We start from the raw sequence: 23640 nt of genomic DNA, 5'->3' as shown, positions 1-23640 counted from the left end.
AATGACCTCTATAAAAAAATATTTTAACCAATTCTGAAAGTTGTCAGTTGCTAAAATCACTGCAGTAATTGTATAACTAGCAGGTCAAAATCCATGTTTTGCACTGTTAATAATATAGTGTTGTTTTGTATAGGACAAAGAAATGTTACAGGATTAGCTTCTCAAATGCTTTTCTTCATATATTGTTAGGTTAGGAAATAATATATTTCATTTGGCCAGGCATGGATTTGGGGTTTTTGACACTGGAATAGAAATAGCAAGTTTTATTTCTTTAGAAATAATTTTCATATGATGACTGAGATTAAAGATGTAAGAAAAAGGATAGAGGATGTCGGAGGATGCCTTTTAAGAAATTTGGAGTGAAATAAATTAGGGGAAGAAGAGTCTGACTACAGCACCTGTCCAAGAAAAATAAGAATGTAGTTAATAGCAATAGCTCTGAAGTGTTATTTAGGATACGTAGTACAATTAGCATGGATTTAGGTTAAGCTGATGGTGGAGAAGAGAAGGATAAGTAAAGTCTTCTTGACAGATTTCACTTACTTGAGATCATAAAAAGAAGAGGATGAATAGTTGGAGATACTCTGTGGGGTTGTATTGTTTTATGATCGACTACACAGTTTTTTGATTTACAACCCATGTAGTTGGGAGTTATAATGTCAGGTATTCAGACAGGATATACAAAAGAAAATTTTATCTGATTTAGCTGCGCCCCTAGTTTCACATCTTATAGTGAAGAAGACTCTCAGCCAAATTCAATAAACTCCACATGGTAGCAAAGAGTTTTACATTCAATAAGCACCATGTAGAGGTGCTATCACTATGCAAACAAGGTAAACACTGTGGCATGCTAATTATAGCATAAGCAACTGAATTGCATGCTAATCAACCAATCCAACATAGTGAAGCTATTCAATAAGTTATAAAGTAACTGCGTAGACTCAGTGCTGGTTTTCCCTGCGAATTCCAGAACCTATTGGAATACAGCCATGAGAAGGGGTCTACACGTAAAGAATATTAGGGGCTGCTGCTGCTTTAATTGACAAAAACTCATTCTCAATAACCAGTCAGGATAATATACCTCTCGAAATAGTATCCAGTGCAAAACTTCTAGGTGTCCTCATTGATGATCAGCTTAAGCTTGATACCCGCCTACAAACAAATATAAATAAAAACACACCAGAAACTAGGCATGCTGTACCGCCACAATCATTACCTCACTCCCTCCACCAAGTTTGTTCTGTCTACCACGTATCTCATCCCCTCTCTCCTATATGGTGCCCCATTCCTTACTAACCTACAATCTTCTCACAAGACAAAACTCTCTTCCCGCTACAACAAAATTTCCAAGTTAGCCACAGGTTATAGATCCTCCACCCATCACTGTACGGGCCCTTCATAAACTAAATTGGCTTGAGCTGCCCAATTATCTTACCTACATTCAACTCACCCATGCTCACAAATTCATCTACAGCCCCTATATTTGCCCCTCCCTTGCCTCCACCTTTAAAATGCACCAACCCAACAGACTCCTAAGGGCCAATACCCAAAATGTAATTGAATTGCACAAGCCTTCCTGCCCACCAGGTAAACATCTACTGTCCTCCTTAGCATGTCTCTGGAACTCCCTGCCACCTCTTACCTGTACCACTGGCAGCCTCTCTGCCTTTAAAACCTTGCTTCACTCACACTTAACATCCCTCTAGGAATGCTCCTGCTCCCATCCTACATGAACTCCCTTAGTAACTAACCTCATTTCTTATCCTCCCTCCCTCTCTTCTTTTCCACCCCACTTCATACATTCTACCTCCCCACCTCCTTCTTTAATGTCTTCTTCTCCAAACTTTTCCCACTTTGCTCATCTCTCCCTTAGCTCCTCTAACCTATGTATCCCTTGCCCTATTGTTATATTTCATCAAAATGAACAAATATATTTGTAAATATCTACTTATGTTTCTTAACTTCTGTTTTATGCAATGGTAGGAAATAGCATATTTGTAAATATTCACTTATGATCTTTATAACTTTTGTTTAAGCATTTTACTAAATTGTACCTTCAATTGCCATGTTTTTTACCTGTACTTCTTTTTACTATATTACTATAGCTTGTTTTTATTAGGTTTTTACTATGTTATGTTGTCTTTATGGAGCTTTTCTCCCCAGGACTCCATTGAAAATGGGCTCTTCTCGGCCCAGTGGACCATCCTGGCAAACAAACTTCAAATAAATAAATAACTAAAATAAAAATTAATTTGTATGTGCAACAGGCTGAAGCATATGCTTCTGCTGCTGCCAATAGACCTAGGCCAAGAAGGAGAAGAGTTTTCATGCTCCATTTAACTTTTCACAACCTACATGATGTGGAAATTGTAGAGTACTACAGGGTGGATAGGGGCACACTACAGGAACTCTTCAACCACTGTTATCCTCAACTCAGAGCCAGAACCAACTGAGGGGAACCCGTCCTAATAGAGACAAAGGTATGTCTAACACTCAGAATCATAGCTACAGGTACCTTTTAGAGACCAACATAGGACATGCTAGGGATGTCACAGGCATCAGTATCCAGAATCCTCCATCAATTCCTAAATGCTGTGTTCCAATATGCCAGTCAGCAAATATATTTTCCCTGTACTCCTGAAGAGAGGGCCAGAAATATGCAGGAGTTGTACCATGTAGCTCACTACCCTGAAGTACTGAGTGCCATACATTGCACACATATAGGAATTAAGGCAGCACCTGGGGAACAGGGTAGGCGTTACATAAACAGAAAGTGCTACCACTCTACAAACTGGCAAGTCATGTGTAATGCCAAAGGAATCATCTTGAAAGTCTGTGCTGGCAACCCTGGCAGTTACCACATCTCCTGTATCTGGCACACCTCCTCTCAACTGTTCCAGATGTTCACAAGAAGGAATGTCCCACAAGGTCATTTACTGGGGGATGGAGGTTATGCACTGGAACAGCGGCTGATGACACCCATTAGAAATGTACATTCACCCACCGAAGAATGTCATAGTGAGAAACACGCTCAAACCAGAGACATCATAGAGAGTGTATTTGGGCTGATGAATTCATGGTTCCAGTGCCTAGATATATCTGGGGAAGTCCTGCAGTACAATCCACAGACAAGTTCTGAAATGTTCACAGTATGTGCCATGCTACACAACATCATTCTGAAAAAATAGCTTCAAGAAGATCGGCAAGGGGAAGGGCCACACATCCCACCACCAATGCCAAGGTCACCGCAGCCACATACAGATGAGGAGTCAGAGGGGAAACCACCAGCTGCTGTGAGTGTAGGCAGACATAAGTGTGATCAATATGCCCTTGCATTGGCTAAGAGACAGTGCATAGCGCACTCACTCACCACCTAGGGACCTAAATCCTTTCTGATACACATATACATATACTAACATTGATGCAGGCAACTCTCACAACCTTTACCTCCCCATGTATTGGCTGTGTACTGCTTGCATCATACAGAGTCAGCCCTGAACTAAAACGGTGGCAACTGCTACATTTACAAAGTAAGTTCTGAACCTGGAGTGTATTGTGTAATAATATGAATGAGTGGCATATACTTTTATTTCTTTACTTGCTACTGTAAGCAAGTAAAAGGTGGGAGATTTGTACAGAACTTACCTTAACATGTGAGAGCAGAGACTTATTTGACTTAAATTTGTAGGCTGGATGCAAAAAAGGAGAGTAACAATAGCAAAATATCCTTGTTTGTGCCATAACAGAACTGCAGCTTTGCTCCCCCACCCCCAGATGAACAAGAAAATGACACATTTTGCTAACAAAGCATCTTTGAAATGCTAAACATGCTCTCAAATGACCCGTACCTGAAACATTTCTACAGATTTAATACACAATATTCCATGTGAAGGCATTGCCAATCATACATACCTGTGAAATGCCCTGACAAACTTGCCCATGACATCTGTACACTTCTAACTAATGCATACAGATAAAAGTGTAAAGGCTTGTGATAATCAATATATATATATATATATATATATATATATATATATATAGAGAGAGAGAGAGAGAGAGAGTTAGAGAGAGAGAGAGAGAGAGAAACTATTAAACACATTATTCATAATTACATGTCAGCATATGCAGTATGTAACTGACAAAATGCAGTTATACCTTCTCCCAATTAGTGATCCTCTGTGCAGATATATCCCAAAGTAATAGCTTCTCTTCTGTGTTCCCCACATAAACAATTCTGCTCACCATCATTTTCCCTAGCTACCCAGTTGCCTTCTGATGTAGATTCAGAGCTGTCTGCACGGTGAAGATGCAAATGAGGTATGAAGTAATTAGAATTGCTGAATCCCAAATCCTTGGCTCCATGTTTCTGATGTAAATGTAGTGCAGGCACACCCATAGTGTTTGTTTTTAATGGATTGCAACTGTGAATGATTACTGGTTGGGAGAAGGTAAATGCAACAGCAATGCAGACTACCCTACATTCAGTGGATGTGTCAGGTTAGACTGACAAAGTGTTAGATGTACTTTTGTAAAGGTTAGAAATGCAAGTAAGCAGCACACAATTCACAGGTTTGTTGTTATTATCATACAACCTTCCCTGCATTTGCTAGCAAATTTATTTTTTTCTCTATAATTTTTCATTACTTTTTTTTTATTTTTTGGCCAGTGTTTGCACAATGCGGCACTTAGCACAATCACAGCAATGGAGGAAATAAATGGCAAGTTGGGCTGTGCTTATCTCATTTACATGAAGCGTGGCAGTGCAAAGACTGGATAACTGGACCACCCAGGATGCAGAGAGGACCCAGACAGCCAAAAATAGAAACTGAATACATTCAATTAAATCTATTGGGTACTGTGCACACCTGCTAAGTGCGTTGCATGGCAGTTAACCAAGAGACCTTAAGGATGATTAGTAAATTAGGAAAGGTCATGTAACTTGTCCTATGGCAGCAGGTGTAAGTGTAGACCTGGAGTACAGATGGTTCTGGTTTCTACTACAGGGTGTGCAACCATTTCTTTTACTGTTGTGACATTGCAGTTTATAGCAAAGAACTGAACCATGAATAAGTATTATTTCAACTTTCTTGTGGCAACAGGTATATGTAAGACTGCCATACACATGGTCCTGGGTTCTAAACTAGGATATTCCATACACTCTTACTGTTGTTCCACTTCCCATTATAGTCACTCTCAGTTATAAAACTTTAGATAACGGAGCTGATATTAATTATATGTATTAGGGATGAGACACTATTATTGTTTTATTTATTTATGTATTATCAGATTTATTGTCAGATGTATGACTGGGGTATACTGTGTACTATATTTCTGCCTTCACATTTTCCTAAGACCTATACACAACTGGTTCTTTATTCAATAACCTTGTCAGATCACACACATACATGTGTGACAGCTCATACTGTCACCTGTATTTATGTATGATGCCTGACTATGTTGGAGCAGCACTTCTTCTGCAGCAAAGATGAAAAACCAACACTATAGAAGTACATGTTTTGTATGTTTTCTTAGGTTTGAATCCCACAATACAAAAATCTAATTGCTCAGTGTAGAAAGGTAAAAACAAATGTGTCAGGTCATTACATTTATGCCCCTACTGCATGTCTGCAAACCTACCTCACCTAACAGTTAGCTTCCAGTTTCCAATATATATTTCTAGGCTACATCAGTAGACACCCATTAAACTAAGGCCAAGTGTCAGATTAACCTTCCAGTAGAAATTATTTCATTCCTCACTGCTTGACATTGTTGCTGTCTGCTTACCATCATGCAAACATGTTGTGTGGTTGCATGCACTCTAGTAAACGTGATAACTGGAATTGGTGAGAAAGTATCAGTCTCCAGTGCTCTAGATCTGTTGGTAGATAGACATGACTGGCATTAGTGGGGAAGGTGTCAGGTTTAGGGTACAGAGGTGGGGAGTCCAGGAGTCCAGGATATTTATAGGATTTCTAGTAAACCACCACAGCCAAAGGCTACTGCAGGGGGGCTATTCTGGCTCCCAGTACCAATCTGAGGCATGGGATAGTTTAGCCCAGACTGTATCCAGTGCCAGTTGTAAACCAAACACTGGAGAGCAATGCAGGCATCATTTTACTGACCTGCAATGGAGGAACAGGGATACTCTCGACCATTGGCTGGAGGAATTTAGGACTGAGGACATGCCACATTTGTGTAAGTATCAACTAAAGAGAGTACATATAAGACTTAGAAAGCTGAATATAAGCGAGACTTGTATGCATAATGGTCTTCTGTTCTTCTATGTTTTGTCCCCAGCTGCCAGTGATTGGGAGTTCAATATCCAGGCCCATGGGTCTAGACTGGAGAGACTGAGGGAAGCAAGTGGTATGTATGTAGCAGAAAATAAGTGTTATTGTAGCATTAAAAGGTAAAGATAGCTTTTTTTGGTATTTTATAGAGTTGTATCAAATTAAGCATGCATGTCCCAACTGTAAATGCAAGTAAACATATGCATTGGTCTGTATCACAAACCAGTTGTAAGAGTCCAATATTAGACTTCAGTCAGAGGTTGTGGGTTCAAATACCATTGTTTACAACTATACCATGCTGTTATTTCTTCAATAATATTTACGTTAAATTAAAACCTCTATACCACTGCCACAGATGCCCTGCTGTAAACTGTAATCTGTATAACTGGAATATGCATATGTGCAATATATGCACATTTCAAGGCTCACTTGCAGCAATCTGTAGTATAGAGTGTATTTGTTAGGAGGTAGATTTAAATGTAAATAATAGAGTTGTATAACTGTATGTCACATATGATGGTATTAATCCTATCTCTTTTTTCTCTCACCCCAACACTTATCTCTCTCTCTTTATTTTTTTTATTTTTATTTTATTTAATTTTTAAAAATAGTTTTTATTTTATCTTATTTTATTGTTAAAAATTATGTTTTTATTTTATTTTTATTGTATTGAATTTATTTATTTTTATTTTCTTGTTTTTCTTTTTATAATGTGTCAGCAAAATGTGTCCATATCATCCATGTGTATTGCATCACTAAATGCTCCACAACACAGTGAGGTAGAAAAACCCCATTGGATCAGTCTGCCCCCATTTCACCAAGCTGCAGTACCAATGCCCAGCATGCCTGGGAGCCAACCTAGTAGCCTTGCCTCTGCTGATCCTGCACTACCTGCACCCTCAGGTAGTCCTGCCCTGAAGGCTGGTCCAGAGTTATCCTCTAGGAGCAGTGTTAGAGAGTGATTTCATCATCTGCAGTGAGATGCCAAGAATAGTGTGTGGGGTGGTGTGCCATACCATTGGTGCATGCCTTCACCAGCTGAAGAGGCTGTTCACTCTCATTTGCATTGCTAGGAGGAGGAAGAGGAGACATCATTTACTACAGCCACCTGCAAAGTAAAATGACAGTGATAATTGTCCAATGGGTGAGAACTCGATTCTTACTGTCGCTATGCTTGACAGCGACAGCAGTAGGCTCAGGTTGTCCCCATCTTCACCTCAATTATGGTGTCCCAAACCTTTTGTGTCCATCACCATCCCTGTCTCTTGTTTGCCTTGTTTGTCTGCAACTGCTTCCTCACTTACCCAACTTACCTGACCCAGACATACTTACATCCCTTCACCAACATTTTATTTATTTACTTATTTATTTATGTAACATTAACATTTGTTTACAGGGAACATCTGACCAGGACAGAGCCCATTTTTCAGCAGAGGATCAGGGAGAAATGCTCCAGATGCATATTTTTGGAATGTGAGAGTAAACCAGAGCACCCAGTGGAAACCCACATGAACACAGGGAGGACATGCAAACTCTGCACAGAAGGCATCCCAGCTGAGAATCAAACTAGAAATCCTCCTGCTGTGAGGCAACAGCACTAACCTCTGAACCACTGTTCTGCCCACAAATAAAAGTCTCCCTCTCTCTCACTCAAATAAATAATAAATGGGCACTTGTCCCTCAAAAAAAAGTCCCATACATAGCTCTCCATTTCATACACGTGTCTTCTTGGCGCACTTGTTTTGGTCCAACTCGCTATATAAAATGATTGTGTTGTGGTCACCCCTCTCTTAGGAGGTGACAATCAAAATTCAGTTAATATTCTCACACATTTTAAGTTTACAATGTTAAAGAAATGGATAGCTATGTTTTTTCTTACCTTCCTCCTGAACATTCCTGCCCTGCTTTCCCTTTGTTCTTCCTTCGGCTTTCTCCCCATTTCACATCTTTCCTATCAGCACTTTAATCTAGTCAAAAAATAGAATCACATACAACACACATAAGTTATTGCAAAAGCAATGAATTCTTTCACTTTTTTGGATCCATGTTTATGCTGGAATGTGCATCACACACCTATGTGCAGCAACAATGATCAGGGGAAAAATGATGCATTCACCTCCATGCTGCTTAGGCCCACTGTGCTATAGCAATGCACTACTACACATGTACTATAAAGAATTCAGGTTATTGCATTATTGATGTTTAAATAAAAGTATTTAAAAGTATTAGATAGACCTGGATTCTAACCCAGTACCATCTGGGCCAAAAAAGGAATGTATCAATGCATTTAACACGTGCTGCCACAGAATCAGTTACACAGCAAGTGTGTTTCCTAGACTCAATACTAACTGTCAGACTTTAGCACTGCGGGTTGCCTTTGTGCACTGCTTAGCTGTGTGCAAACATGTATATCTTGCATGCTTATACAGTTTGCCAACTGTCGCGCAAACCCACCGCTTACCGCACTATGGAATAATAAATATTGTTATGTATTACTGCTGTTTTCTTTTCATTTCCAGGCTATGCCATGAAATTACTTGTGGAAAAATTAAAAACTAACAATATATCACATATTTACAATACTGCCATGTTTTGCCACCTCCCAAGCACTGCAACCCTGGTGTATCAGTACTTTTTCCACACATATATCACCTACACTTCAGAAAGTAATATCAAATGTTGTGTGATATACAATGCACATCAATTTGGTAAAATGCAGAACTACAACTATTCCATAAGTCTAAAAAGCCTTATTTGCAAGGCTAGGGAAAGAATCATCATGGCCTTTATCCACATCCACAGGGACATAGGTGACCTTCAATACACTTGACCCACCCATTCTGTTTTTGTCAAGGGTAGATCTTGCTTATTGAATCATGTGGACTTGCTTGATACTGAAAGACCTGGATGACAGGTAACGGGGTTATCCAAGCCTTTTGACACTATCCATCATTCATTCCTCATAGTGAAAAGCTCCCATCTGGGAATTAGGCCATACAGTATTAGATGGATCGACAACTGTCTCACCGGCAGAACACACACTCTCAAAGTTGGGGAATGCACCCCCACCACTAGTGCACTTACCAGTGGAATACCACAAGGATCTGTCCTGGGCCCTCAACTGTTGGTAACTACTTCCATGAAGCACAAGAAACAGTAGATGGCCTGCAGATTACCAAGTTTACAGATGACTGTTAACTGGACACACTCATATAGATTCTCCCAGTGATGGTAACATATTACAGAAGGGGCTGACACAGACAAATGTTTGATGCCAAATTCATGGACTGAACCATAAAACAAACAATGCCTCATTGTCCCCATTGGCAAAAAAGTACCCTGCTAATTATGATATACATAGTACCCCTTTAAGCTCAAACACAGTGTTGTGAGACTTGGGAACACATATCGATAACAAGCTACACTTTCATCACTGCGTGTCCACAGTGGTGAGACACACATTCTGCATTGTGCATGTCATACATATGGACAACACATCCAAGACCAGGAATGCCATAGCTCTGCTGTACTCTACCCTTATCAGACCACTAATTGAGTACAATGCTCCCTTCTGTCTGTACCTCACCAGGCACTTGCAGCAGTTGGAGAAAACACACAGGTTTGTGACTGGGAGAATCCAGGGCCACCAAACATGACATACATTGAAAGACTGAAAGACCTGTCACTGTGCTCAGTTTCATGCAGACTGATGAGAGGTGAACTACACCTTGCCTGTAGAGCAGTAACAAACCCTGCCCTACTGGAAATGTTGGACATCTACAAATCAAATGGGATAGGATAACTTACTCCAGGGTTTTCAACCAAGCCTGTGACATAAACAGAGCATGCTGGGGAAACAGATATATCACCCAGTGATTGATACTCCTCTTTAATAGGCTCCCACTGTGTGTGAAGCAGTGTTCCTCAATTACCTTGTTCAAGCTCAAACTTGACACCTGGTTAGATGATTATAAAATCATCCTCTTGGGTGGTGCCTATGTCCCTCAGCACCACATGGTGCCGCTCACAAAATTTCTCTGCTAACAACAACTATCTAACTATGCTCAGTAAGGATACTTGTGTTTTACACAACTAGGCTTGTAAACACCCTAGGGCTATTAGGCTAGTAGCCTCCTATGGATCTATGAAGCTATGAACCTATGCAGGCCCTCCCAACATCTTGTTTCCACCATGACCTGCTGATATCATCTACTATAAGTTGACCAGCACTCTTGTAAAAAACAGACTTGTGCCATGGAGCTTACGTAAAGAACTGTGTTCTGTAGTGTGTCTACTTGGATAGGTAGGGATTCAGTTCTCACTGCATTAAACTTGGAGTGAGTGTGTGAGTGTGTGTGTGTGTGTGTGTGTGTGTGTGTGTGTGTGTGTGTGTGTGTGTGTGTGTGTGTGTGTGTGTGTGTGTGTGTGTGTGTGTGTGTGTGTGTGTGTGTGTCTAGGCAGAAGAGCAGAAGTGTGAATCCTACAGTGCCATGGATTGACAAAATTTTGATATTTGCACATGCCTACACATCCATGTCATGCAGACCTCCCAGTGTATTGTCTCCCACATGGCCTGCTGATGTCATCTACTATACGTTGACATGCACTCTTATAGAAATCACACTTGTGCCATGGCGCGTGTAAAAAGTACTGAGTTCTGCAGTCTATGTACTAAGATAGGTAGTGTTTTTTTTCTTACTGCAGTCAAGTGTGTGTGTGTGTGTGTGTGTGTGTGTGTGTGTGTGTGTGTGTGTGTGTGTGTGTGTGTATGCTCTTGCTTGACATTGCATAGAACATTTTACACCTGCATGTGGGACACTGTTGTTATGATATTGTCCTCAACTGACACTGCTGATGTCATGAGTTATAAAGTGTTGTCTGAGATACTCAAGTTGGACTTGTGCAGTGGTGCTTGCATAAAGTACTGAGTTCTGTAGTCTGCATGTTTATATTGGTAGGAGTTATATTCTCATTGCAGTCAACTGGGTGTGTATGTGTGTATGTGCTCTTGCTTGACATTACAGAGAGCATTTTACACCAGAGTGTAGGACACTGTTATTAACATATTCTCCTCAACAGACACTGCTGATGTCATCAGCTATATCAGATTTGTAGAAATGCAGTATTCCCACTAGGGCAGGGTCAGAGACTGGCCTGGAGGCCAGGCAGACATCACCTCATCCTACGTGAGACAGACTACAATGACATGGATTTTAATCTATCCACATATATCATGGCATGGTTTGTAGGCCCTGTGTTTTTCTTGATGAGAAAGCCCTGTGTTGTCTCCAGCTGTTGTATGTGTCTGTTGAGGTACATGCAAAAGGGAATATTATACTCTTTTAGTGTTGTAATAAGGTTTGACTACAGTGCTGTCATACAATCCTAAGATCTGAATATGATAGCATGACTTATGATGTGCATAACATAGGCTTTCAATACTAGTGTGGACACTTTGTAGTTGAAGTTCAGATTGTTATCTACATGTGTTCTCAGTGCTTTCCCTACTGGGTTTCAGCATAGCAGAACTGTTGTTAATGTAGTGATTAACATGGAATTCTACATTTCAGAATGACAACATAAAAAAGACACATTTCTGCATTTATTTTAGATTGTGTGCCTTTGATTTCAATCCTTTGTGTTACCTCCTCCTGTACTATCTTATCATCATAGGTGGACTCAAAGATTGCATCTAATATGCAAGAATTAGTAAACATGGTAAGCCAAAGGCCATATACTTTACCATGAACTGTCAGTAAATAGAGTCCAAATAGTGAAGGGCCAAGCACAGATCCCTGGGGCTTGTCAGTGGTGACAGCTCTATTGGTATAGGTCAGTTCACCAACATTCACTGTATGTGTTCTGTCAATGAGCCAATTGATTACCCATCTATTGATGTAGGGATTAATCCCCAGCTGCAAGAGTTTCTCAATGATACCTGCATGGGGGATTGTGTCAAAACCTTAGCCCAGATCACAGTAGGCAGTATGCACTGATTCATCATCATCCAGGCCTATCATATGAATCATTGGGCTGTGACAACATCACAGATCACCTATGGGGTGACTCAGGACATATACCTTCCCTATGGTTGAATCAACACTTCAACACACCATTCACACACGCTATGATCCTGCAGAAGGATGTACATCAGCAGGCACCCATCTGAGTTGGGGGGACAGCATCTGACACCTACATGTATAGAGACATCCTGACTCTCCTCAGCTGTGAGGTAGACCAATATGTCATCATGGACTTTCTAAATAGACACTAGTAATATACCAGGTTTGTGCGACAGACATTTGTGAGTTGTTAACGCTAAATCATGTCTGGCCTATTGCATCTGATAGATGTCCTCAAAGAGGTCATTGAGGGCATGCATGATGACAACAGTATCATCCTGTGGAACCTGACAAGGTGAACACATTTGACACAAATCCGCACTGAGATATTTAACCAACACTGTTATATGTGGCCATAAACAGCTATATCACCAAATGGGTAGACCCGTGTATCACATGCATGGCATCTCACTATGCTGAAATGTGTGAAGTGACCTATATCTCAGGTCAAATGATCAGGTACATACATCAGGGGCTGTCTGCTAGGCCATTTCTTGCCCATTATTTAAGTGATGTACATCACAGATGACATAAATATCCTATGTCTAAACAGCTGCCTGAAAAGCAATCATTGACTCCAACTATAATGCAGACAGTATCAACAGATACCAAATTTTAATGCACAGCCATGAAAACACCTGCAATGACAAGAACACATAGGGGAATTTGTTAAGTCAGGTAAATAGGTTCATAGGTATGTACTAGGCTAATGGCCCTGGGGCCTTTACAAGCCTAGCCATAGGATTACCCTAGCATAGTGCCACCCAACCTTAGTTCCCAGTCCCTCTGTCGAGTAGTGCCACTGGTGTTATCCCCGGGGTGAGTTTTCTGTCTGCCATCCACTCATTAAGATTTCTCTTGAAGAGGGTCAGCAAGGTGCTCTGCTTGACATGTATGGGAAGTCTGTCCCATAGCATGGACATTCTCTGGGTTATGAACCTGTTCCTCCAGCATGTTCTGTTGATTGTGGTAATGAGGCTGAGGTCTCTGGAGTGTGTGGTGTGGAGGGATTGGGATTACTTTAGATGTAGCATTTCTAACAGAGCTGGGTCAGACATGGCTTTGTAAGTCAAGCAGAGATTGCCTCTAAGTAGGCGATATGAGACAGAGAATAGTTGGAGTTTTTTGAGTCTGTCCATATAGGACAAGTGTTTAAGGCCCAGAATCCTCTTTGTGAGGTACTTTTGCAGTCTCTACAGTTATTGCAGGTGTCTAGTGATGTACATGCCAAATGGGATATTGTACTCGATGATTGGCCTAATGAGGGAAGGGTAGAGGGAGACAAAGACCTCTGTCTTCTTGGATGCAAAACCCTTAGTAATGAGATGTGCCACACAGAAGGACTTTCTGACCACAGTGGTAATGTGGTGATCAAAAGAGAGGTTGCTGTCAACCTGTGTTACCAGATCTCTTATAACATCTTCTGTGTTCAGTGGACTCCCATCAATGTGGTAATTCATAGGAACAGGGTTTTTCCCAAAGAGGATGCCGACACATTTTTTGGCATTGAGCTTAAGACCATGGTTCTAACACCAGTCACTGGTCACAGTGAGGTCATTCTGTAGGATGTCAACATCACTTGGGGAGTTAATAATAGCTCCCGACTTGCAATCGTCTGTGAACTTTGTCAGCCAGAGTCCCTTCGTGTTGGCCTGGACTTCAGAGAAGTAGATACCAAACAGGAGAGGACCCAGGACCGAACCCTGTGGGACTCCACCCATGACTAATCGGCAGTCTGACTTGGAGTCAGATACTTTAACACTGTGGGTTCTATATGTGAGCCAGTTTGCAACCCACCTAGTGATATAGGGGTTGATGCCAAGCTTAGTGAGTTTTTCTATGATTCCTGAGTGGGGAATGGTATCAAAAGCCTTGGACAGATAAAGGTAGGCTTTATAAACCACCTTGCCTTCATCCACAACTCTGGTGACTGACTTCAAAAAGTTGACCAAGTTGAGCAGGCATGATTTACCCTTCACAATACCAAACTGTGTGGGATCCAGAGTTTGGAAATTCCCTATATCCTTGTTTATTAGGTCCACAATGATGTGTTCCATAGCTTTGCATATCAGACTCATTAGGCTAAAGGTCCGATAGTTCCCAGGGTCTGTAGTTGCTCCTCCTTTGTGGCGAGGGATAACTGTAGCAGTGTGCCACTCAGCAGGGACAAAGCCTGAGATGAGGCTGTGATTGACCAGAGCACACAGGTGAGATGCCAGTTCACTCTGTAGTTCATATAGAACACAACCAGGGATATTGTCAGGTCCCATAGAAGCTGTATTCTTGGCCTTGGACAGTGCTGTTTTAATGTATGCAGCAGTAATACTGGGTGCCTGGCAATCTACTGGTATTCTGATTGGTTCTTTGGGGGGAGGGGGTAAAGTTGGCAGTGATTCTGTTGGCCAGTATACTGGCAATATCTGTTGGCTCGGTATAGGAGGTACCATTGTGCAGTAGCTCAGAGAAAATGTGGGTATTGCCATGGAGATTCTTTACATAACTATAGAAGGCCTTGTGGTTGTCATTACTCTCTGCTGCAATTCTGTTTTCATATCTAACTTTAGAGGATTTGATAAGAGATCTCAACTTTTTGTTGAGGCAGATAAGGGAGTTTTTCCAGTCTTGGGACTTCACCTTTTCCACATCAGTTTCCTCCTTCTGTTGTAGAGTTTGTTTATGGCAGAGGACCACCAGATTGGCTTCTTTTTTTGGAGGAGTGTGTATTGGTTCTATTGGGTATAGCAAGTTCCATGCATTTGTGTACATGTTCATACAGTGCATTGGTGTATGATTCTCCATTTGCATGGGTGCCGTGAAGTTATCCTCCTCTGTTTACGATCCCAAAGTTAGCTTTGGAGAAGTTTTTCATGGTGGTTACCTTTGCTGGGGGGGTGGGATGGATCTGGATTTCCAAAGTCATTAGTTTGTGGTCGGATCTAACCAGGTAGGAGCTGACTATTGGTGTAGAGCAACAGTCGCCCATGTTAGTAATAACCAGGTCAAGAATGTTGCTACCTCTAGTGGGGGAAAGAACGAGCTGGTCCAGGGCATTGGAATTAATGAACTCCAGGAAACATTGGGCAAGTATATTGGTACATGAGTAGTTTACCCAATTTATGGAGGGGTAGTTGAAGTCACCTAGTAAGAGAGTATTAGGTTGGACCCTAATATTCTCCAGGGTGCTTAGGAACGTGGAGTGCAAATCTTGGGACATGGTTAGGGACCTATAGCAGGCTATGACCTGAATCGCTGTCTTACCCAATGTTAGCTGCACCTGAAGTATCTCTGATGCATTATATTGGGCTACCAATTTGGAGGTGTGTGCATCCTTTATGAATATGGAGACACCTCCGCTTTTGGAGCTTCGGTCTAAGTTCTGGGGCCGAAAGGTGTGGAATGAGTTACAGCCTGGTACTGCAGGGGTACTTTCTGCTGCCTTGAACCAGGTCTCTGTTACAGCACAAATGTAGATGTTCTCCATTTTAAGGAGTGCCTCGAGTGAGTGCATTTTGAGATTTAGACTTCTAGCATTGAGCAATATGACCCTCAGACTGGATTTGTTTGTAGCTATTAATTTGATCTTTGGAACACCACCTAAAAAAGGTGCTATAAGGGTGACAAAAACCTTGGCCAGTATCTGGAAGCCCAGGGGTGGCAGATGCAGGCCATCTCTGGCAAATCATCGAGGTCTGTCACTCATGTCATCCCAGGCAGACAGATACTGGATCCCCTTAGAATGACACCAGAAACATAGCCAATTGTTGAAATCAATAATTTTCTGCTTGTACTGTGGTATCATTCTGGGTGATGGTAGGATGCTGCTCAGGACTAGGGTCATACCCACCTGGGCAACATAATCAGAGAGCTCCTCCATGTTTCTTTTCATGTAGTCCATGGAGGTACTTCTAGGTCATTCACACCCACATGTACAATGACAGAGTCATATTTGTACCTGTTGTTGATTGACTTGAGTGCATGCATTATGAGCCGGATCCTGGCATCTGACAGGCAGCTGACTGTTACTTTCTCCTTATTCAACCTAGTGAGTGGGACATCAGTGTGCCTCACTATCGAGTCCCCTATGACTAATGTGTTGGGCATGCTGTTTTGACCTACGGCTTTGGTTGAGTGGCACACTGTTTAAGAGGTTTATGTGTCTCATGATTAGTGTTGTGTTGTGGTGGTCGAGTGTATTTCTGCCTTGGAGGGCTCCGCTGCTTGAGTAGATTTTATTGAGAGCCTCCGTGAAGGTGAGTGTGTGGTTTGTGTTTTTATGTGACGACAGTGCTGGTATGTGTTCCAGAGGCCTATGTGTTCCATGTGGTGTAGTGCAAGTGTTGACCTTCTTTTCTTGACCACCTATTCTGGTCTTGGCTGGAGAGTGCGTGGCTTCAAATTTGGATATATAAGTGCATCTCTTGCAAGTCTGAGTGTTGGGAGGTAAGAGGAGAGGGTTGTCGGTGTACATGAGGCAGTTGCTACATTGCCTCAGGATGCCCAGCTTCACCAGGTTAATAGGAGAAAGCACAGGTAACTGACCTTTAGACATGCCTGGCTGGGTGGGCATTGATAACAAGTACTAGATCTGTTTCCTTGTAGAATGTTTAGTGCTGGTAGCAGTTGTGTGCTACCATAATTGCTACAAGAAGTCTTGTAAAGTGCTAGACTAATAAGCTAGTATAAGTGCAGGAGAGAAGAGAACTAGTAGATCTAAGGGAAAATTGAAGAGCAGGCTCTGGCACTACTCAGAAGCTTGCCAACAGTCTTGGATACAGCAAGCCTGTATCTGGACTAGACTAGTTACAGGAAAGGGGGGAACCAAGTGCAAACACAGGCTTTTAAACCAGAAAGTTGAAAGAGATGGAAGAAACTGCCCAAAATACCAATAAACCACAAATCTGGGCCAGAAACCACTCCTCTTGTGGTAGATAGGCTACCTAGTACTTACCACTCCCATTGATAAGCTAGAAGGCTTCCCTCCAGCACAGAAAGGCTTGGGGGGGGGGGCTCAAGAGCTTACAAACCGTCCTGGATACAGCAAATCTGTATCTGGACTGGAATAGTTACAGGAAAAAGGGGATACAAGTGCAAATGTGGGCTTTTAAATCAGAAAGTTGAGAGAGATGGAAAAACTGGCCAAACAGCCAATAACTACAATTTCTGGGCCCAGAAACCACTCCTTATGTGGTAAGTAGGTTACCTAGTGCTTATCACTCCCGCTGATAAGATAGAAGGCTTCCCTCCAACATATAAACACACAACCCAAGTATAATGCAGACATCACACCCTATCATCAGACCAATAGTAATGTGACCTGTGTCCTGGGGTACATGGTAAGTGGAATGTCCACCAGCATGTGGTCAGAGTGACTATTCCCTTGAATGTAACACAAGTACTAGGTATGTGAAGGACACCCACATTAGAGGCTATAATACTTTCATAGTTCCCAGACCTCATCATACTAATAAATAAGTGCAATGCAGCCTTCTTCATGTACCTCCCTACACATCTTCCAGTGATATGTAACTGAAGTGCAGTACCTTTGTCACCCTATCCAAACTGTATATTATATCCCTGCTAGATGTTCTCTGCATTATTTATGTAAGGATGTTTATCTCACACAGACATCCTCCCCATTGTTATGTCACCTTGTGTGACAGTCACATATTACACATTTTCCCTGTGTATTCTTTACTGTACTATATAGATATGTGATTAGTGTTGCTGCTACAACCATCTTCCATTGACATGCCCTTGTCTGCTGTACATTAGGTTGCTTCACCTGTCCTCTTTTCCTGTGTTCATTCCTACAATTGATCTATGTGTCCCTAGTCAATACACACACTTCCCTTGAGTGTTCAGTGTACATGGCAGTCCATGTCTCATTACAGATCATTTATACACCTTCGGTACAAAATGCCAGGAATGGGATATCAAAATACTCTGCACTGTTGATACATTGTCCTGTACTGTGTTTGGACCATATACTTTGCATTCATACCTCTCAACTGTCCAGATATTCCCAGGCTATCCAGATGAGTTCCTTATCAAATGTGTGGCTTTCTGCCTTATCACTGAGATGATCTCAGGTCTGATGTGACTCAATATTGCATACATTTGAGTTCATACCTCTCAGTTGTCCTGATTTGTACAGAATGTTCAGTTTTTGTCTTATAGTTTTGTTCTTTTCCTTATAACATTTTGGTTTTCTGTCAAATCATTGGCACGTCATTGCGGATTGAAGTCAGAAAATAATGACAAACATCTGAGTTTCGAACGTCATGCTCCTCAGAAAATTCCTTTTACTGTAAAACCTATTATTCTGTCAACTTTCTAGGTTTGTAAAAGTGATGTTAGAATCTGTCCCTATTTTTGGCCCATTGTCCCCACATTAATTATGGTTTTGTCCAGATTTCTTGCTCTAAGAGGTTGAGAGGTATGTTCAAGTTTCATTCTACCGCATTTGTTTGTGACATCTGTATCAAATATGCCCCTATTTCTGGGTAATTGTTCCCGCATTATGTTGGCCATTGTGCCGATGTGTTGAACTAACAGATTGAGAGCTGTGAAGGCCTGATGATCATTGTGGCATTCTGTGACAAACGGTGGACTGTAGGTACTCTTCTTTAAACAGAATTGCTATCCGTGTTTGCTTACACAAGGTTTCCTAGCCAGCAACACTGTTGAGAGCCATGAAACATTGCTTAGATGTGGTGCGAAGCATGAATATGCTTTGCACACTGGTACATGCTACGGCTCACAGTGCACCACCATGCACACACATAAACTCAGTGTAGGCATCACACAGAGCCTACATGGAGTTTATTGAATCACAGGGCTTATGATAGGTATTTAAGATATTCCATTTGTGCTAATATTTATGCCTGATGTGCATTTGATGTTGGATGTCAGAATTACCCTATTGATAGTTGTCTCCACAAAGCCAATGTTTTTGATTGTGCATAGATCAACTTGAAGTAAGATGAGAGTATTGAAGAAGGAGAGGACATAGAAGAGATCAGTCATGATAATTGTATGTATTGTTGTTAACTCTATGCTGCTGTGCTCATATTAGTTGCAGGTTTTACCAATGTGGTTTGACATTGATGCTTACTGAATAAGGCCAGGAATGATACTAGCACAGGAGATAACAAAATAACTGCTAATGCAGTGCAAATGCATAACTGTATGAAATATCACCTTATCACACTAATCCTTTTAATTCCACTCTAAAAGAGCCTCCTTCTATTGTTGTCAAAAATATTTTAAATTCTGTAATAAAATCTATGTTATGTATCAGTATAATAAGACTAGTAATTGTTCATAGGTTCATAGGTTGATACTAGGCTATCTGCCCTAGGGCATTTATAAGCCTAGCCAGAGTGTGTTTGGCTTTCGCCACCCTTTTAGATTAGTTGACTGCCTCTGTATAGTAGGTCAGAGAAGATAGCCCTTTTGAGGTTAGTTTACTATGCCTCTGTCTAGTAGGGACACAGAAGAGATCCCAGGGGTAAACCTACGATCTCCCATCCAGTCAAGATTTCTCTTGAAGAGGGTCATTGAGGGACTCTGCCTAACATGGATTGGGATTTTGTTTCAGAGTGACGGGAGCCTCTGAGATATGAATCTGTCCCTCCAGCATGTCCTATTTATTTCTGTGCTGAGGTTTAAGTCCCTGGAGCATGTAGCTCTAAGGGATTTGGATTTCCTGAGGTGGAGCATGTCCATTAATTCTGGGTTGGACATGGCTTTATACGTCAGGCACAGATCGCCTCTGAGTAGGCGGTAAGCAACTGAGTAGAGCTGGAGTTTCTTTAGCCTAACTGTGTAGGGCATCTGTTTGAGTCTCTTGATCCTCTTGGTGAGGTACTTTTGGGGTCTTGCCAGTTGCTGCAGGTGTCGGGTAAGGTACATCCCAAATGGGGCATTGTATTCAATTATGGGCCTGATGAGTGTTGAGTGGAGGGGCACAATGACCTCTCTTGATCTAGATGTGAACCCTTTCGTGATAAGGTGGGCTATATAGAAGGTCTTTCTAACCACTTTGGCAATGTGATTGTCAAAGGAGAGATTGTTATCTACTTGGGTCCCCAAATCCCTAATTAATTCTTCCATACTTAATGGATTACCACCTATGTGGTAATTTGTGGGCACTTTGTTTTTCCCAAAGGGGATTACTATGCACTTTTGGCATTTAGCTTTAGGCCATGGCTCTGGCACCAGTTATCCGTCTCTGTGAGACCCTTTAGGAGGATGCTTGTGTCAGTCGGTGAGTCGATTATGGCACCCAGTTTGCAGTCATCTGCGAACTTGGTCAGCCATAGTCCTCCCATGTTAGCCTGTACCTCAGAGAAATATATACCGAACAATAGAGGTCCTAGGACTGAACCTTGTGGGACACCACTTGTAACTGGTTTAGAGTCTGACATGGCACCTGCAATTCTGACCATGTAGGTTCTATCCCTGAGCCAGTTTGCAACCCATCTTGTGACATAGGGGTTGATATTTAAGCTGGTGAGCTTATTTATGATGCCCGAGTGGGGTATTGTGTCGAAGGCTTTTGCGAGGTCCAGGTAGGCTGTGTGGACTACCTTCCCTTCATCTATGGCCTTGGTGACTGTTTCAAAGAAGTTGACCAGGTTCAAGAGGCAGATCTGCCCTTAAAGCCATATAATATTACAATTATAATGGAATGCACTGCTGTATCCTGTCCTCTCTGTTCTCTCTTAAAAATGAAATCACTTTGATAAAAATGTCATTTAAATGATTATGCCCCATGTAACATGAGCTACTTCTGACTGACTGACTCAGTGAGTAAACTTGCAGTGTCATCCCCTTTGGTAAAAACTCTGTAGCCATGAACTACCACATAGGCAGCAATCTACTTAACACCGAATGTGGGATAAGAGACCTTGGGACCCAGGTGGACAGTAGTCTCTCCTTTGATAGTCACATCGCCACAGTAGTCAGGAAGTCCTTCTACATGGCACACCTCATCATAAAAGGGTTCTCATCCAGGAAAAAAGAGGTCATTGTTCCCCTCTACTTGACACTCATTAGGCCCATCATAGAGTGCAACACCCCTTTTGGAATGTACCTCACAAGACATCTGCAGCAGCTGGAAAGGCCACAGAAGTACCTCACAAAGAGGATTACTGGCCTCAAACAAATGCCCTACACTGACTGCCTCAAAAAATTCCAGCTTTACTCAGTAGCATATCTGTCAAACCCAGAGCTGTTGAACATGCTACACCTAAAGAAATCCCAATCCCTCCAAGCTACACGGTCTAGGGACCTAAACCTTGTCACCACAATAAACAGGACATGCTGGAGGGATAGATTCCTGTCCCGGAGACTTCCCATAGTCTGGAACAGGCTACCCCATCTATGTCAAGCAAAGTTCTTCATTAGCACTCTTCAAGAAAAATCTTGATGAGTGGATGGGAAATAGGAAATACACCCCAGGGATCACTTTTGTGTCTCTGCTCAACAGTGGCACAGGAAAATAACTTTCTTGGGTGGCGTAAGCCAGGGAACCTTGTTGGCTAGGCTTAAGTAGACCCTTGGGCCGATAGCCTAGTACCTACCTATGAACTTATGAACCTATGAACTTAATAGAGACATAAATGTTAATTTTGGACCACCTTTGTGTTACTTACAAGATATTATCAAAACTTCTACTAGTTCACCCATAAGCAGTTGTTTCTTGCCCACAGTGTTAAAAATTCATATACTTCTGTTGATTTACGGATCAGTTTTCATAAGCCTTCAGTTAGGGCGGCCGCGGTGGTGCAGCGGTTAGTGTTTCCACCTCACAGCAAGAGGTTCTCCAGTTCGATCCTTGGCTTGGGTGCCTCCTGTGTGGAGTCTGAATGTCCTCCCTGTGGTCATGTGGCTTTCCTCCGGGTGCTCCGGTTTCCTCCCACATCCCAAAGACATGCTGTAGGTGGATTGGACACTCTAAATTGACCCTACGTGTGACTGTGTGCATGTATGTGCCTTCTGTGGAAGGTTGGGCGCCAGGCTGGCAACTCGACACTGTAAAACTCCACTGCCAATCATGAGCAGACAGGTGATCCACTGTGGTGACCCCTAACTGGGAAAAGCTGAAAGAAGAAGAAGATTCATAAGCCTTCATTTACTAAGTATCTCAGAGTCATGGTTAAAAGGAAAATATAGCTACCCTTATAACCTTGTACTAACATTCACGTAGTCTAATTGACTTGAGGAAAAAAAATAGAGGGGATGCACTTGTTTTAATACTGTAGTCTATATGTTATCCTCACTCATCATTGTAAGCTAAGAGGACACTGAACCAGCCACATACTTATAGTAAAAAGAAGTAGATGATAACACTGCATCTATGGTATAGAATAATAAAGGGTCTATATCACTTCGATGAAATGGCAGAAGTTTGAACACCATATGTTCGAACTTCTAACCTCGAAGTGCAAAACCATTGAAGGCTTAGAACAGCAATTTTTTTCCCTGGAAAAAAATTCACTGTTCCAAGATACACACACAACACAAGCACACCAAAAAAACAGCTATCCACATACATACACTTAAAAGCCTACATCTAACCCTACACCAAACTGTACATACACTACTATCTATCCACTTACCTTAACCCAAACCTTAACCCTAAGATCCGTCACTATCACACACTCACCTGACCCGCACCCTAACCCTATCTCCCCTATCCTGCCCTAACCCTAAAGCTGTCATTATCGCACACCCACCTCACCTGCGCTCTAACCCTAACTCACCTAACCCACACCCTAACCCTAAAGTCTGCACAATCGCACACTTACCTGAACCTAACCCATAACTTTCCACCATAGTTCTGAAAATCGTGAAGCCACAGAAACAGGCAACTGAATTCTTTCCCTGGGAAAGAATTTGGTGTTCCACGGCTTTGCAATAATCAGTTTTCGAACTTCACAGTTCGAACATATGGTGTTCGAACTGCTGAAGTTTCGACGAACTGATAAGAACCCAAGAATAAAGCCCTGGCTACAACTTAGATGATGAGTGTTTGATTAGTAGCATGGTGTGCTGGAATATATGTTCAAGAGAATGAGGGTGTGCGCAGTTGATGTCAACTACCCACTGTAGTCTGGGAGAGGTGATACCAGTCATTTTCATTTCTGACTTGTACCTCAGTGTAAGGGATGTAGAATGCAGCAATATGGACCAGGGATTGACATCACACTGTAAGTAGTTCA

The sequence above is a fragment of the Protopterus annectens genome, chromosome 3.part0 (assembly GCF_019279795.1).
Source record: "Protopterus annectens isolate FY-2018-M chromosome 3.part0, PAN1.0, whole genome shotgun sequence".
NCBI classification, from domain to species: domain Eukaryota; kingdom Metazoa; phylum Chordata; order Ceratodontiformes; family Protopteridae; genus Protopterus; species Protopterus annectens.
The sequence above is the reverse complement of the archived record's forward strand: the minus strand, read 5'-3'. Positions refer to the sequence as shown.